Source organism: Camelus bactrianus, chromosome X (assembly GCF_048773025.1).
Source record: "Camelus bactrianus isolate YW-2024 breed Bactrian camel chromosome X, ASM4877302v1, whole genome shotgun sequence".
NCBI lineage: Eukaryota > Metazoa > Chordata > Mammalia > Artiodactyla > Camelidae > Camelus > Camelus bactrianus.
In genome coordinates this window covers 101,494,093-101,509,350 of record NC_133575.1, presented here as the reverse complement: position 1 = coordinate 101,509,350, position 15,258 = coordinate 101,494,093, and the positions used below count along the sequence as shown (strand labels likewise).

Below are 15,258 nucleotides of genomic sequence, written 5' to 3'. Positions count from 1 at the left end.
TAAGAATGAAATGAGATACTCTCAATAAAGAGCCTAGCACAGTGCTTGGCACATTTATAGCCACCCAAGAAATGTTAGCTCCCTTTCCACTTTCACAACCATGTAGAATTTCTCATCTGCTCAGATTTCATCCTTGTGAGCATGTACCAAAATGCCATTTCATCCCATCCTTCCTTGTGAGGTTACCACAGTACCATCAAACAAAGCAGCCTAAAGTTTTAGGTTTGAATAACAAGTAAAGAAAACTTGACTGTGTAAGTCATTAAACTTTGTGTAGAAGTGGGAAAGACACAAAAAGAAATAAAAATTAGGACTGGAGGACAGCAACAGAGAAGGGCATCTCATTCATAACAGAAGCGTTTTGCAGTTGGCGACACCCCCACAAATGACTAATCTCCAAGAAGAAATTTGACTCCTTCAACTGCAGGAAAAGAAGTTTAACACAGGCAGCTGTGGTGATAAATCTTCCTATCAGTTGTGGTTATAAGGCTGGAAAATCTTGAGTTAACTGTGCTGGTGAATCATACACATTTATTTCTACTTGTTTGAATATATTTTTCCTTTATGTACACAGAGATGGCTTGTAGTAAAGCTGCCATTAAACACTGGTGTCAAAAAACCACCAAAGAGAATGCATTTTCTAGCATCCATGATAATAATACAGATGCCAATTCATGACACATGAATTTCCTTTCTCTGTACAAATATTAAAATAATATTTCTGCTTGCAGTGTTCAAGATATTGTTTTCTTAATCCCAGCCACAGAAAAATAAATTAAAGAGAGGACTTTTTGATTATATGTACAAATTGTTAAAATACTCCTATTTACCAAAAATGTATAGTCTAGGTTAAAAAATAATTCATAATTCAGGTGCAACAATGGAAAGAAAGTCTTGTGGTGATTGAAAAATTCATACTTCAGGCTCAAAGTAATGTTTCCACTTTAGGAACAAAAAGCAGAAGGTTCCTGCTTTGCAATTGAATTGTCTAATGCAAACAGGGCGGGAGGGAGAATACTAAGGTGGCCGAAGACTAGACAGTCGCTGTATTTACCTAACTAAAATGAATGTTTACTTTCATCCTAAAGTACTTGTTGAGAATTTCTAAGAATGGGAAATTCAGCAATGATTCTGTGGAAAGAAGGACTAATCTTCTAAGAGAAACTTTTTTCTCCTTGGGCAAGTTTTGATGCATTCATTCTCTTCTCCCATAGTAACTGTTTAATTAGTGCTTTCAGGAAGTTTTCTCTCTTTTTTTTTGCACTTCCCCACCACCACCCCAGATTTATTGAGATATAATTGACACATAACATTGCATAAGTTTAAGGTATGCAATGTGATGACTTGATACACTTATGCATTGCAAAATTATTACTACTGCAGGGTTAGTTAACACCTTCGTTACATCTCGTAATAACCATTTCTTTTTTACGATGAGAACATATAAGATCTACTCTCTTAGCAACTTTCAAATATATAATATAGTATTAACTATAGTCACCATAGTGTACATTAGATCCTCATAACTTATTCATCTTATAACTGAAAGTTTATACTGTTTGACCAACATCTCCCCATTTCACCCCCAGCCCCTCACAACCACTATTCTACCCTATGAGTTTGAATCTTTTAGATTCCACATATAAGTAAGATCATACAGTATTTGTCTTTCTCTGTCTGACTTATTTCACTTAGCGTAATTCCTTCAAGATCCATCCATGTTAGTTTGGGTTTAGCAGATACAAACTACTATATATAAAATAAATAAACAACAAGGACCTACTGTATAGCACAGAGAACTATATTCAACATCTTGTGGTAACCTGTAATGGAAAAGAATCTGAAAAAGAATATATATATATATATATATATATATATATATATATATATATATATATATATATATATGTATACACACACACACATATAACTGAATCACTGTGCTATACACCTGAAACTAACACAACATTATAAATCAACTATACTTCAATAAAAAATAATAACATTTAAAAAAACAGTCAGTGGGCCAATTTTGGCTCTTACGCTGCAGTTCACCAACTGCTGGTTCTAGAAGGGATGATGATTACTCCTGGAATCATATTCTCTAGCCTGGACACCACTTTGCAGTTGCTTTTTGCATTGTACTAACTGGACACCACTCATATACTAAAGGTCACTGCAAATAGAGGTTCCTTAAGCATACACAGCACTCCTTTGTGGATCTCTGTGCCCTCTGAATCCCTCCTAGAACTAAGACCTGGAAACATCCTGTTGACCTCACAGTCCCCAGCCCCAGAGTCCTCTGAGAAGGCTCCTTTTTTTTTCAGTTTTAGTATATTTTTTATTGAAGTACAGTCAGTTTACAATGTGTCAGTTTCTGGTGTACAGCAGAATACTTCAGTCACATAGGGATATACATACACTTGTTCTCACATTCTTTTTCACCACAAGTTACTACAAGATATTGAATATGGTTCCTGTGCTATACAGTATGAACTTGTTGTTTATCTATTTTATATATAGTAGTTACTATCTGCAAATCTCATTTGAGAAGGCTGTTTTTAAGCCTTCCAGTTTTCATATCTCCTGCCCCTGGAGAGTGAAATTTCTGTCAATCTAATTATGAGGTGACAGCAATTTGCAGGAATTAGCACCCATCATGTAAAAATTCAGGTTTCCTTCAGTGAAACTAATCAATACTCAGACACATTGAGAGCCATTTACCAAAACAGTCTAATCTCCATTTGCACCAGAAGTTATGAGCATCCTTGGATGACTGAAGCCACTACTGGCACTAGGCACTTGGGTAGAGCACATGATGGAGAAGAGAAACTAGGGAGTAGGGCAAGGGGATCCCTGTAAGATGTTGAGTCCAAATGACTATTCTACCTAAAAGAGACCAGAAGTCTAGTAGTCGTTTCCATTGCTTATGTAAAAGCATGGTTCCCACTTGACTCTAGACTGAGTATTAGCTTTTCAAATGCTTAGAATTCTATTTTACTCAAATTTTAGATTAACTGGAAAAAATGGAATAATAAGGCTCTGTCTTACCCAGTCTCAATTCAAAGGACAACTCAGGCTAGAAGTCCTGAGGCCAGATTTCTTGTCCAGGTCTTTCCAGAACACCTGGGGCTTCCATTTTCGCTTCTGCAAAACAAATGGATCTCACTGGACAATTCTTCATTTTAACCACCGTTTTTTCTAATCAAAAGAGAAAACATGAAAGTCACAGAAAACTGTAGCTTTCCATGTTTAATTGAACTAAAACCACAGTGAATCCCACTGTTCAGTCATAATCACTAACAACATTTGGACCCTTTCCCTATTCCTATAACTGTTTTTGCAGTCATTATGTCAAACTATAGAATATGCTATGACCTGTTTCCCATTCCAGCATTTTCCCATGGCACTAGACAATCGTTCAGGACTCTGCTAGCTCTATGATTTCAGGTATGTTTGGTTTCTTATAGTCGGTATAAAATAGACCATCAAAAATCATGATGAATAATATTGGATTTTTTTAACCAGTAGTATAAAGCTTTTCATGGAAAATAAATGTAACAATTGTAAAAATAAATTATTCAGAAACTTAAGAAGAATTATTACAATCTTTTATTTACATTTGTTGTCCAGTGATTGGATTGTAGTCCAAAGAAAAGGCCAGTATGGTAAAGTGAAGACCTACTATACAATGCCTTTTTCCCCTGGGAGAACCATATTGTCCATAAGGCTAGAAGTTAGATTTTGTGACAAAGTAATGAAGGTGAACAAAAATAATGTTTTAAAACCCTGAAAGATCCTCTAAATTAAGTAGTACAGAGTCTACATTTTTACCACCTGATAAAATATTGAAACAATGTCTATGCTATGTGGGAAACAAATGAAGATGATTGCCTTTGAGGATGATTTATGTCAGACTTTATGTGACAATAAAACATGATTGAGAACACAATAAAACAATGCTGAAAGTTCAGATGTTGGCAAAATATTGGCAGAGCACCTCCTACATACAAGGCATTGGCCCTTGGCACATAGCATCTCAGGACAACTAAAACACTGTTGTTGCCTGCAGGAACTCACACCTAGCTTGGGTGGGGGGTGAGGGGTGACACTGGGATAAGATGAAAAGTGGTAAGCGTCCTAGCAGACAGGCATCTGAGGTACTGTAAGAATTTCTTTCTTCTTTCTTCTTTTGACCTGGAGCAATGTTCCAATGGATCATTCCATCCCAGGAAAGAATCCTTGGGCTGAGCAGTGTCATGTATCAACACAGAACATGCAGTAGTAGGCTTTTCCTTTCCACTTAGTAGAGACCTAAAGCAAATCCCAAATGTAACTCAAAAACAGCAGCATCTTTAGTAAATGGGGAGGTGAACACTCTCAAAATCCATTTATTAAAACAGCCGGGGAAGGAGGTGGAATCACACCTGCTATAGGCCATGGTATCAAAGGTTTCAAAGTCGCAAAGGGAAATGATTTCAAATCCTCCAGGATTAAGTCCCCGAGATGCAATTAGAAGGCCGTTCATGTGAAAGAGTTCAGAAGTACTTACAAGAACACGCCCAAGAGAGTTTCTTTCTGCATTATTAGTGCTAAATTTGCTCTCCTCCTTAATTAATTCTCTAGGTCTTTGGAAACATAAAAGATTTCATTGCCTTCTTCCAACTTTTGGTTCTAAATGGCCTGGGAATCCAACATGTGCATTAAGTGGTACCGAATACCAGGATGAAAAGCAAGCAAATCTGCAATAGTCACCTGGATTGTTGATAAAACATTTAGTTTGGTGCTAACATCACTACCTGAGGGTAGCATCCTTGACTCCTCGGGAAGAAATCTGGTTCCTTTTCTCATGCTCACACTTACTTCTCTATGTTCTAATTATCTGTTCACTTGTGTGTCTCCAACACTGGCCTAATGGAATGTTCTATGGTGAAGGCAGTAGGGAAAGGATGCTGCCAAGGGTCGGCCAATACCTTGGAGATTTGTTTAAGTGGGTGGTGGTGCCATGGTTAGAGCTGCACCAGTGTGCAAGGATTTTTTCCTCACGCCAGTTGAGGGAGGTCAGGAATGGGGCTGGGGAAGCCAGTGTGATATCCTGGTACCATTTTCATCCCCAAATGAAGACCTTGGAGCCCATTTGGTACCGTGCCAGCATTTTAAAGATGGAGAAACTGCAGCCCAGAAAGGAATAGAGGTGGTCACTAAGGCATTAGCTAGCAGAGGAGACTTTCATACCTGTTTCTCCAGACATGCTGGTCAGTGTTTGTGCCTCTGCAATCAGCTGCGTCTCTGAAGAGCTCTGGAGCTCTACAGGCTGGACATTCCGTGGCAGCTCCACAAAGGAAGTAGCTGCATGGCCAAGGGAATCCTTTTCCCTTTTGCCACCTCAACTTCCCCGTTGGGAAAATCGGCCTTACAACATGTGACTCCCGGGGCCACTGTGAGCTTGGCCTGAGAGGAAAGGGTGCGTATTATGTTCCTAGCAGAGTGCCTCTCATGTAATTAGTTCTCAACTCTTAACTCCCTTCTCCTCACCTCTAGCGCATGAGACCTTCCAGGAAAAGCAAAGCTGATGAGTGTCCTTAGCGGCTGGCAATGGTCAGGCATACTGGGGGTGTTACTGCTCGGACCTAGCTCATCCCTCAGGAAGCAAATTCAGAACTCAACCCGCATCAATGTGGTTTTGCTCTAAGGAGACTCTCCCTGCTCACTCCTAACATCCCCCAAGGGAACACAGCCTTCAAAACACAGGCTTTCCAATTTTCCTAGTAAAATGAATGAAAGGCACTTTTGGGGAATAAAGTGATTTCCTTTTAGCTCCACTTGTTTACTTTTCCACAAGCTCCCGAGATGGCTTACATGTTAGCTGTTAATCACACCATCTGTTCAAACAGTACTTCAGTAAATGATTCAATTCATACTTTTTCTTCTAAAAGAATCTTTTAAAAGACAGTGTTTATATCTCTGTTACCCTTCATTTGGCAATGCAGCACGAGCTATTTTAACGTTGCTATCATTGTAAATACATATTGAATTCCCCATTCCTTAACTGTGCAGAAAATAGGACAACTTCTCTGCATTTGTTCCACTTGACTCTAGACTTGGAGGCAAGAGACTGCTAATAGACAGAGATTCTATATTTTTAAAATGAAAAAAAAAATATGAAGACACAGAGTTCCAGCCAATATTTCTTCTGAAATCTTGAATTTAGTAACAATGAGTAGGTTCCAGCCGCTTGAGACTTTTCAGGCCAAGGAACAGTGAACAGGGTGTCCTTAGCGCTTGGGAAGAGTCAGCTGTGATGAGAGGTCCAGCTGCTCAGATCCTTTTCATCTGCCAGAAGGCAAAATCACTGGTTTATAAGGACTTCTAGGAAGAAAGGTCTGACCCCTTACCCCCGCCCCAGCAAGTTCAGGCCCAAAGCTCTTCTGAACACAAGCCTTGGGGTAAAGCAAAAGGACTACTGTGGCTTCAGGCCAAGAGACAGCCCTGGAATGAGATTGAGAGGAGTAGGGGAATAGTGGTGGATTTCTTTTTGCTGCAGGCTGTTCTATGGACTGCTGAAGCCCCATCTCAGTGAGTGTCTGGGGAAGTTCACACAGCAGCATGGGTATGTCCTACCATTGGCCCACATGGATGCCCCTCTTCCCTGCTTTCTAAGACGTTTAGCCACAGGGGGAGTGCTGTATTGTAAAGTCATGTACAAAGTGTACTGAGTGAACAAAGGAAATTCATGCATGGGAGCCCTGATTAAAGAGGATCTGATTCTTCAGGCCTGCTTCAAGCCTTCCAAGATCTGGACTCAGCCCGTGTGCACAGAGTAACTTTATGATCCCTCCAATCAAACTTACTACTGTTCCAGTTAACATGTATATCCAACTCTGTGTACAGGATTGATGCATTGTCTGCAAAATGCATGTGATTCTCAACTAGTGGAATTCCTACCCAACCCTGGGATCCCAGCAAGAACGTCTTTTCTAATATGAGCCATCTTCACCTCACTTTATCTGGGCCTGGACAACCAAGGCCTCCTTCATCAGAGTGCAGAAACTGACCTATCAAATGCATTTGCCCACATCCCCCCATCCCCAACAACAGATACTAAGAAATCTACCTTTGAGGGAACAGGAGAGATTGCTTCACTTTCTTCACTTTCTTACTATGTCAACCCTCCTGCTCTCTATCACAGGATAGTTTAGAGAGGTCATCATCATTTTGATATCATACAGGTCATTGCACAGGACTCTGACAGTGATGACATCATGCTAACTTGAGCTGATGAACAGCAAGTAGAAGATGCTCTGCGTACCTTAGGAAGACACGTGCCTGCCAGTGCATGAGAGAGAAACCCCATCAAAGTCAGGGGCCTGCCTCATTAGTGATGTCATTAGGAGTCCAGTGGCCTGAAATGAGTTGCCACACCTTTGCACTCTTTTTCCACCACCAGGAAAACAGCACAATACCTTATGGTCTTCTTTGGATTTTGTAGAGAACAGGCACCACATTCAGGTGTGCTGCTCGAATCCATTTACCAGGAGATCCATAATATTACCATTTGTGAGTGGGGCCAGAAGACAGAAAAGGTACTGCAGGAGAGCCAAGCTGTGATAAAAAACTGCCCTACTGATTGATTGTTATTCAGCAGACCTTAGAGTATTAGAATTGTTGAAGTGTCTGTGGCAGACAGAAATGCTCTGTGTAGCCTCTGGCAAACCCCAATGGGAGAATTACTGCCCAGATGCCTAGAGTTTTTGAGTAAGGCATGCCCTACTTTGTCAGCAACTCTCTATTAGAAAAGCAACTCCTGGCTTGCTACTATGCCCTAGTAGACACAGAACACTGTATTATGGAATACCAAATAACTATTTAACCTGAATTTCCCATCATGGAATGTGTGTTGTTAATCCATCAAATCATAACATTGGATATATTAAGCAGTATTCCACTGTCCAGTGAAAATAGAATCGAAGTGCAGAGCTGCATAAGTATGGAAGGCAGGAGGAAACTGCATGAGCAGATGGCTCCGGCCTCCATTGTTCATGCTTCACTGCTTTTCCTTCAACCCCCATAGAGTTTCCTGTGGCCAGTTAACAAGGAAAGAAAAGAATAGAACTGGTTTACATATAGATCTGCATGGATTGTTGGAACCACCAGAAGCTGATGGATGGTGTATTGTAGCCTTACTCTGGGTTAGCCCAGAAAAGTAGTAGTGAAATAGTACTCCTGGTCAGAACTCCAACTGTATACTGGAAGGAGAAATGGCCTAGAATAGGTATCTATTCATGGGCAGTAGTTAGTAGCTTGACCAACTGGTTTGCGACTTGGAAAGGGCAACATTGGAAGACTGGTGCCTAGGAAGTGGGAAGACATATATAGACGTACCTCTCCGTGTGAGCACAGAGTGTAAGATGTTTATGTCCTGTGTAAATGCCCACCGGAATATATCTACTTTAGAGAAGGCTCTCCATACTTAACCAGGCAAGGTGTGACAGGTTGCGAAATGACTGCAATTGATTCCTGTTTCTTAAATGCATGTCTCTTAGCAAAGTGACTTTGCCACTGTGCCCATCAAGAGGTAGAGCCTGTTACTCCACTCCTTAATTGAGGCTTCACTGGGTGACTGGCTGTGGTTAGTGGTGTTTTAGCAAATGTGATGCATTCAAAGTGATTATGAATTGGTGCTTTCTCTTCCATGCTGAGTTCGGAACCCTGAGTCCATCTTCCTGTGAATGAGCCTGAGATAATTTACTGAAGAGGTCCCGTGGAGAACCGAGATGCTTCAGTCCACAGCCTGCCAGTCAACAGGTATGTGACTGATGTCTTACAAGATCATTCAGCCCCATTGCCAACTGACCTCACAATCATCTGAGGCATCCTGAACCAGAAGGATCAACCAATCAGCCCACAAGACAGTGAGAAATAAATATTTATTGTTTTAAGCCAGAAAAGAGAAACTATTTTACACAACTCTATGTAAGTAAATTTGGAAAGTTGGATAATTTTTATTATACTACTACTTGCTGAATGGACTCCAGTAGAGATAAAAGGTCTAGTAGGCCAGTTGCAAAAGAAAATGAAATAAATTTAGATAGAGATCTCTCTTTCTCCAATAAATGGCACCAAATTATGAAGACTTCACTGGAGAATTCTACAAAACCTTTAATAATAATCTTATTCCAATACAATTTAAACAACTTCAGAGCAAAGTAATCAATGCCTTCTGCTTCATTTTTAAACTTTTATTTTAAAATTATTTCACACAGAAATTTTGCATAGTACAAAAATTATCATATACACTTCACCCAGACTTTTCCATTTATTGTCCAGGATCATGCGTTGCATTTAGTTGTCGTGTCTCTTAATCGTTTTTTAATCTGAAATAGTTCCAGTCTTTGTCTATTATGACTCAATTTTTTTTGAAGAATATAGGTCAATTGTTTTTCAGAAAGTTCTTTCAATTTGGGTTCATGGGATGTTGCCTCATAATTAGATTCAGATTATCCTATCCATTTTGGGTGGAGGGGTCAGAAATACCACAAAAGTTATTTTACTTCCTTCTAATTTCATAATATCAATATCAGAGGCACATGGCATTGTTTTGTTCCAATATCAATGGTGTTAACGTTGAACACTTGGTAATGGTGATGTATGTCAGAGTTTACTACTGTTTTTCCCTTTGCAGATATTTCATATTTCATAGGGAAATACTTTGTAAATATCTTATTTCTTATAAAAGTTCTACCTAATAGTTTTAACATAACATTCTCACTTTCTTAAACATGATAGATTTTTTTAAAACCTTTTAAACATAATTCCAGAACTACAGAAAATTTGAAAGCATAGTACAAAGAATTTCCTTATATTTATCACTAGGATTACCAAAAGGTTACTAACACATTGTAAATTGAGTATATTTCAATAAAAATTTTTAAAGTTTATTTTATTATATTTGCTTTATCATTCTCTCTGTATTTATGTATGTATGTGTGTGTGTGATTTTTTTCTGAACCACTAAAAATAAGTTACAGGCACAATACTTGAGTTTCTATTTCTTAAAAGCAAGGGCATTCTCTTTAAAAACCATAGCACAATTACAAAAACCAAGAAATTAACCTTAACACAGCTGATCTACAGACCTTATTCAAATTTTTACCAATTATCTCGATAATGTCCTTTATAGGGAGAGAAAATTTGAATCATGAGTTGCATTCAATTGTCAGGTTTCTCTATTTAGTTTCCTTTAATCTGGAGCCATTCATCAGTTTTTCTTTGTCTTTCATAACCTTGACATTTTTGACGAATACACAGCAGTTATTTTGTAGAATGTCCCTCTATTTGGGTTTGTCTGATTTTTCCTCATGATTAGATTCTGGTTATGCCTTTTTGGCAGAAGTATCACAGAGCTGTTGTGTTCTTCTCAGTGTATTATATCCAGAGGCAAAAAAAAAAAAAAGTCCATTTATCCCATGACTTATGCTGTTAACTGCTATAATTTTAATCATTTCATTAAGGTGGTATCTCCCACTGTGAAGTTATAATAGTCCCCTTTATAAATAATAAGGATATCCTGAGAGAGGCTTTGAGACTAGGTATTAATCAGTTATACACCAAATGTTTAACCCTCGTTTTAGCATCCATTGTTGATTCTTGCCTGAATCAGTTTTATTATGATGGCTGCCAAGTGGCGATTTTCTAACCTTATCATTTCTTCTACACTTATTCATATTCATATTCCATTGTAAGGAAGAGTTCTTCCTTCTTCCACATGTATTTATTTATTTCAGTATAATGGATTCTTTTTTTCCTCAATGAATTATAATCTGTTATTGCCATTATTTATATTGATGTTTAGATTGGTCCTCATTTGGCCATTGGTACACACTTTAAGCCAGCTTCCCTGTCCTTTTGACACATCACACCATCCTTTGACCACTTTCTTCTCTTCTCAACAACATGATATTCAAGGGTCATCATGTGCTTTCCCCGTCTCAGCCCTGGGATTAGCCAGTTCTTCAAAGAACCTTGATTCCTTGTGGTAGAGAATGGTATTTCTGAAATAAGATTTGAATAAATAAGATTTGAATACTAAGTATACTCATTGCTAGCATGGTGTCACATTTCTAGGCTCTCTCATGGACAGAACTAGGAAATATGTGCATGTATACACATATATGTACATTATTACGTGTGTATGTAAATATATATATACACATACATACATATAGACATACACCTATATCTCTTTCTATATATGTTTGTCATTCTGTCATTCTACCTATCTATCTATATATCTATAGCTACTTCAAAAGTAAATTTTGTGTAGATATCCCAGGTAATAAGTTTGTTTTTTACAGTTACACATTACCAGTTTTGAAACTACTTTCTGTGGACCCTAGTGTTAAGCAAAAAAGTAAATACATTGTGGCAATGGAGGCCAGGTTTCTCACTGTCAGAGAAGGTAGTTACAAATATGAACAGGAGAATACTAAATAGAGCCATGTTTTATTAAGTTGGAATTGAAGGTATTAGTATGAACTCATGGTTTGATAGAAGACAGGTTAACAGATAGATACATAGATAGTTTCAAGTGCTACGTCTTCAAGTTCACTAATCTTTTGCCATTCCTAAGGTGATGTTAATCTTATCCAGCATAGTCTTCATTTTAAATACTGTAGTTTAAGCTATAAAATTTTGATTTCGGCTCTTCTTATATCTTACATGTCTCTTTTTATCCTTTTGAACATAGACATACAGTTATAATATGTTTTAATTTCTTTTTCTGCCAATATTAACATCTTTGTCTGATTCAGGTCAATTTCAATTGGTTTCTCCCTCATTATGGGTTGTATTTCCCTAATTCTTTGCATGCCTGTAATGTTGGTTTGCATGCCAGACACTGTTACTTTTACCTTATTGGATACTGGGTATTTTTGTATTTCTAGAAATATTTTTTTACCTTTTACTAGGATGCAGTTTAATTACTTGGAAACACTTTGATTCTTTGGATTTGTTAGGTAGCACCAGAACCATGTTTCGTGCAGGAAATATTGTCTCCCACTACTGAGGTAAGAACTTTCTGAGTACTCTAGCCAATGCTCTTGAATTCTGTTATTTTTAAGTCTAGCAGGTAGAAATAGGTTCCATTCTTAGCCCTGCGTGAGTGCTGGGTACTGTTCCCTCCAGCCCTTTTGGATAGCTCTTTCCCCAGTTTTGGGTAGTTTTCTCTCTGTGAAATCTCCTTCCTGGTACTCTGTCTAGCAAAATGTAGCCACTTCATTTTTCCCAACACTTCTTCCCATCTTAACTCAGGGAGTCTGCCAGGCTCTGCTGATGAGACCTGGAAACTCAAGGCAGTAAGCTGGGACAATTGCGGTACGTTGTCCGTTGTCCATCTTTAAGGGTCACTATCCTTTGTAACACGATGACCAGTGCCTTGATAACCATTGTTTCATTTATTAGTAGTTTCTGGTTGTTCATGCATGAGAGTAAATTGGTCTCCATTATTCTATACTGACCAGCAGTGGAATTTCCTTTTTTAGATCTTTAAGCATTGTAAGCATAGTTGTTTTATGGTCTGTGTCTAATAATTACATTCATTGAGATTTTGTGTGGCTTATTTTTGTCTGTTTTTCTGCTTGTTCTTGCCCACGGGGCCTTGTCTGTTTATGTGCCTGGTTATTTTGGTCATCATACTTTATCAATTATCTGTAGCAATAACTTTATGCTGGGATGGAGTCATATTTCCCCAGAAAGGATTTCCATTTGCCTCTTCCAAATGGAGCATTTGGGAATTATTGTGGGACCTCTCAGTTGAGGACAATCTTAAAGTTTGAGGCTTGGGATTCCCTACATATCAGGCAAGTAGAACCTGGGAAGAAATTCTGTTTGAGGGCTGGGCCACATTCTACACCCTGGGAGTGGAGTCTTTTTGGGTGCCAGCTCATTAAAGGAAGGCTGTCATGTTAGACTCCCTACTTTGTATACATCTTGACCATTGGTTTGTGCTCCTCTTCTCCTAAGAGGTTATCAGAACAGTTTTGTGATTTGGGAAATACTCACATGGTAGATAGATGTGGCCTGTGGTCCTCATTTGTCTCTCTAGGTTTCCATTTTCCCTTTATTTTGTCCTCACTTTACAGCTTTTCAAATAAGAAAGTATTGTTTATATTTTATGCAGCTTTTTAAAAGTTGTTTTCAGAGGGAAGGTTGGTATAAATAACCTAGCTTATCTTAACAAAAACCTGGAAGTGTGCCATGGATTTTTGGAGGGTGGCCTCCGACCTTGGCAAAGAGATGCTAGTGAAACTGCCCAACGTGATCATACACTATCTGGTCGTTCTTGTCTTTGAAAATATTGTTTTGGTGCACGACCTTGTTCTTCTATTTGCTAAAATTATTCTTGAGATACATTCATTAGGAACACTTGGTTCTGTTTCTTGAATTTATACCTAGTTTATTAGCAAAGGGGTCATGGGCTGGACACATCTGGTTGATTAGGTGATATAGCCAGTTAGCTCTCCAAAGGACCTGCAGGCTGGCTTTTGAAGGAAGGTGCCTAATTCTGCACTGAGGCTCTGCCTGCCTGGACTGCCTTCATTTCAAGTTTTCTTAGCTGGGGTTCAGCCAGGACAGTGAACAACTCGACATCGTTAACATACAGAGCATTTAAGACATTCCTAAATTTGGGGGTAGAAAAGTAGTTAAATGAGGGAAACTGCGAGCTGTGCAAGTTCTTGGTCAAACAGAACTCTGCGCTTGTGTGGCAGGTCAGCCTTTGGGGAACCCTGGGACCTCTGACTAGTCACTATCAAGCAGAATTATACACTTGAGTGGGCTCAGCACCGGCTGCGTGGAAGCCTGGCTAGTGTCCCAGGGGCAGCATTTTATCCCTGGGCCCTAAAGCTGTGCTCCCAGGGTAAATATTTACGCCAGAGGGCAAGGCTTTCTATCTGTGCTGGAGGGAGATTCTCCTTTCTCCCAGGTGTTCCCAGGGAGCACTGGGACTCTAGCAATGTACTGTCAGGCCTGTCTCCACACAGAGCGTAGCAGCAGCATCACCAACACCAGGGCTTCGTAGACAACTAGGACCAGAAAGCAGTTAGCAACCGCCAGACACTGTTTGATGAAACCAGGGTCAATGTGAAAGACAGCAACAAGGACCTCTAATGGGAAACACCAAAAAGAAAAAAAAACAGAGAGAGAGAGAGAGAGAATTTCTGCGGCCTAACTATGAGAGTCTAAGATGACAAATTGAATAGCTAACATATATGCCAGGTATTGTCACAAGTGTGACAATAATCCCATAATCACTCCACGAGGGAGGTACTATTACAATCCTCATGGTATACATGAGGACACAGAGAGGTTAAGTGACCAGCTCAAAGTCACACAGCTAGTCAGATGTGGCCCATGACCTTAGCCTACAGTACTCCTAGTTGTTGGCTGGGCTATGCTGAGGCCAAGACAGAACCTGGACCCCCGTCCTCTACCGCGTGCAAAGCACTGGTCCTGTCTGATTTTATTGGTGGAAATAGTCGTGCGCACTGTGTGATCAGGGGGGGTGAGGATTCTAAAGGGAGGAGTGTTCCAGTGTGAGCAGGAAGTCGTTTTCAGCCTTCGTTCACTCAAAGACCTGTGTGAGAGGTGAGAGGAAGATATGGGGGTGCCAATTTGTCCTGAGCCCTAATTTCAACCCCCTGATGAAGACAAACTTGAGCTGGGAAAAGGCTGCCCTCAGCCCCTGAGACAGGAGGTATCCAGCCAGGTCTCTGTCGACATCTAGTGGCCACTGGGGCATAGGACACCCACTGTGGATCACATAGGTGTGAAACTGACTGCAACCTGGGGGGACAGAGAGAGCAGCGGATCTGAACTTGGGTGTCCAGTGGAAGGGCACGGAGGTTCTGTGAACATAAAACCTCTTGGGCCATGTGTAAAAGCAATTCTGGGGCATTTCTCTGTCACTGTCATCAGGTCTTTGATCCACCCCTATCTGTACCATATGCTGTTTTTCTGGTGAAGTAATATGTAAACTATTCATCCTGAATCCGTCCCTTAACCTAGCACTTTCTTTCACCTTTCATTCACTGCTCACCTGACCTCTAACCCTAACTCAAATCCAGTAACTTAACATGTGTAAAATCAGTACTTTCCATGACTGATTATACAGAAAACAGGTGTCCCCCATGCTCACAAAATTTCTGATTCATCCCATTCCCTAACTCCCGTCCTAACATTCATATAATAATCATAATAGTA

General features: G+C 39.6%; 1 long non-coding RNA gene across 7 annotated transcripts in view; it reads left to right on the top strand.

Annotated features, from left to right (window-relative positions):
• Positions 1-7,394: 7,394 nt before the first annotated feature.
• Positions 7,395-15,258, top strand: part of LOC105079659 (uncharacterized) — a 48,409-nt gene continuing 40,545 nt past the window's right edge. For 2 of the 7 annotated variants that reach the window (XR_012504898.1, XR_012504896.1), the window contains exon 1: positions 7,395-8,805. This is a non-coding gene — a long non-coding RNA (uncharacterized LOC105079659). The remainder of the gene's footprint in view (positions 8,806-15,258) is intronic. The other 5 variants (XR_012504901.1, XR_012504895.1, XR_012504900.1 and 2 more) reach the window with 5 other exon arrangements.